Source organism: Mandrillus leucophaeus, unplaced genomic scaffold, assembly GCF_000951045.1.
Source record: "Mandrillus leucophaeus isolate KB7577 unplaced genomic scaffold, Mleu.le_1.0 Scaffold300, whole genome shotgun sequence".
NCBI lineage: Eukaryota > Metazoa > Chordata > Mammalia > Primates > Cercopithecidae > Mandrillus > Mandrillus leucophaeus.
Window position 1 is genome coordinate 2,047,449 of NW_012103144.1, and position 3,083 is coordinate 2,050,531.

Consider the following 3,083-nt stretch of genomic DNA (forward strand, 5'->3'; position numbering starts at 1 on the left):
TCAGAGACTACTAAAAACACCTCTAATGCACACAAGCTAGAAAACCTAGAAGAAATGGATAAATTCCTTGAAACATACAACCTTCCAAGATTGAACCAGGAAGAAATTGAATCCTGGACAGAGACCAATAATGAGTTCCAAAATTGAATCAGTAATAAAAAGCCTACCAACCCGGAAAAGCCCAGGACCAGAGGGATTCACAGTTGAATATTACAAGAAGTATAAAGAAGAGTTGGTACCATTCCTACTGAAACTATTCCAAAAAACAGAGGAGGAGGGACTCCTCCCTAACTCATTCTATGAAACCAGCATCATCCTGATACCAAAACCTGGCAGGGACACAGCAACAACAAAAAAACAAAACTTCAGGCCAAATCCTTGATGAACATAGGTGCAAAAATTCTCAATAAAATACTCATGAAATGAATCCAGCAGCACATCAGAAAGCTAATCGACCACTATCAAGGAGGCTTCGTCCCTGGGACACAAGTTTGGTTCAACATACACACATGAATAAATGTGATCTATCCCATAATCAGAATTAAAAGCAAAAACCACATGATCATCTCAATAGATGCAGAAAAGGCTTTTGATAAAGTTCAACATCCCTTCATGATAAAAACCCTCAACAAACTAGGCACTGAAGGAACATACTTCAAAATAATAAGAGCCATCTATGAGAAACCCACAGCCAACATCATATTGAATGGGCAAAAACTAGAAGCATTCTTATTAAACACCAGAACAAAACAAGGATGTCCTCTGTCACCAGTCCTTTTCAACATAGTACTGGAAGTCCTAGCCAGAGTAATCAGGCAAGAGAAAGATATAAAAGCCATCTGAATAGAGAGGAAGTCAAACTATCCCTGATTCCAGTCAGTATGATTCTATGCCTAGAAAACCCCATAATCTCTGCCCCAAAACTCCTTGGTTTGATATACAACTTCAGCAAAGCTTCAGGATACAAAGTCAATGTACAAAAATCAGTAGAATCCCTATGCACCAACAACATCCAAGCTGACAGCCAAATCAAGAATGCTGTCCCCCAAGCCTGCCGCCATGGCCACCTACAAACTGGTGCAGATCCGGCACAGTGAGTGTGCTTGGAACCTGAAGAACCACTTCAGCGACCGGCGTGACGCCAACCTGAGCCCGACGGGCCACGAGGAGGCAAAGCAGGCACTGCCAGATGATGGCTATGAGTTTGACATCTGCTTCACCTCAGTGCAGAAAAGCGCCATCCGGATCCTCTGGGCAGTGCTAGATGCCATGGATCAGATGTGGCTGCCAGTAGTGAGGACTTGGCGCCTCAATGAGTGGCACTATGGGGCTCTAACCAGTCTCACTAAAGCAGAAACTGCTGCAAAGCATGGTGAGGCCCAGGTGAAGATCTGCAGCCGCTCCTATGATGTCCTACACCTCGGACAGAGCCCTACCATCCTTTCTACAGCAACATCAGTAAGGATCATGGGTATGTAGACCTCACAGAAAATCACCTACCCTCCTATGAGAGTCTGAAGGACACTATTGCCAGAGCTCTGCTCTTCTACAATGAAGAAATAGTTCCTCAGATCAAGGAGGGGAAATGGGTACCGATTGCAGCCCATGGCAACAGCCTCTGGGGCATTGTCAAGCATCTGGAGGGTCTCTCTGAAGAGATTATTATGGAGCTGAACCTGCCGACTGGCATTCCCATTGTCTACGAATTAGACAAGAACTTGAAGCCCATCAAGCCCATGCAATTCCTGGGGGATGAAGAGGCTATGCACAAAGCCATGGAAGCTGTCGCTGCCCAGGGCAAAGCCAAGAAGTGAAGGCCAGCAAACAGGCTGCTGTCCCCAGGAGCACCCTCCCTGCCCATTGCATCCATCTGCCGCTCCCTCCTGCACATCACACTGACCACATCTGTAGACATCTTGAGCTGCAGCTGCAGATGGCTCCCATTTTCATTTTAGCCATTTTGTCTTCTGTACCCACTCCCTTCGTACATTCTAGTCAGAATAGCACTTCTAGGGCACAGGTTCTCAGTCTAAGCTGTGGAAAACCCCCCCTTATCCAAGAGAGTTCAAAGGTAGTGACTTGGGTTTTTGCGAGTGCTTTGTTTACTAAGAACTTGTGAGGAGGCACCATGCTAAGCCATGACCAATGAGGAGAAGCAAGAGAGCCTGTCTGCCCCCAGGAGCTAGTCCTGTGCTCTTCTGTAGTCAGGCCACTGCCTGGGGACTCTAGTCATCCCAGCGGAAGATAAATGTAACCTGCATGGTGATGTGACAACTGTTTCCTCCCTGACCCCAGAGGAACTGGCTCTAGAAGGTTGGGATCAATCCTGAATTTAATGTGTTACATTTACTTTTATTTTAAAAAAAAAAAAATTAGTGTATATAAGTAATACAAAACAATAACCCGTCTAAGGGTTTCTCGTGGCGGTTGAAATAGTCCCACATGTGGTCTTCAGAAAATAAGCCATTCCTCATACCAATATGGGATAAGCTCCTTGACCTCTGAGGGGCAGGGGTGCTTCCTGCTGTGTGTTTTAGAATCCCTCCCTGCCTTGTTTTGTGGCAGTGAATGCCTCTTGGTCCTGTCCACGTGTGTCTTTCACTGATTTCTGAATCATGTTCTAGTTGGTTGGTCCTGCCACATGGGTCTAGTGTTCATTTGAGCATAACTGTACTAAATCCTATTTCCAGATCAGTATAATAAAAGGGTGATGTGCAATAAAAAAAGAATGCCATCCCATACACAGTAGCCACAAAAAGAATAAAATACACACCAGTTAGAATGGCGACCATTAAAAAATCAGGAAACAACAGGTGCTGGAGAGGATATGGAGAAATAGGAACATTTTTACACAGTTGGTGGGACTGTAAACTAGTTCAACCATTGTGGAAGACAGTGTGCCAATTCCTCAAAGATCTAGAACTAGAAATACCATTTGACCCAGCCATCTCATTACTGGATATATATCCAAAGGATTATAAATCATGCTGCTATAAAGTCACATGCACACGTATGTTTATTGCGGCACTATTCACAATAGCAAAGACTTGGAACCAACCCAAATGTCCATCAATGATAGACTG

At 44.6% G+C, this 3,083-nt stretch overlaps 1 protein-coding gene and 1 pseudogene across 3 annotated transcripts in view; both read left to right on the plus strand.

The window, feature by feature from the left end:
* KCNQ5 (potassium channel, voltage gated KQT-like subfamily Q, member 5) overlaps positions 1–3,083 on the plus strand; it is a 565,034-nt gene that overhangs the window by 412,661 nt on the left and 149,290 nt on the right. The window lies entirely within an intron of this gene.
* On the plus strand, positions 1,060–1,814 carry LOC105544543 (annotated as a pseudogene).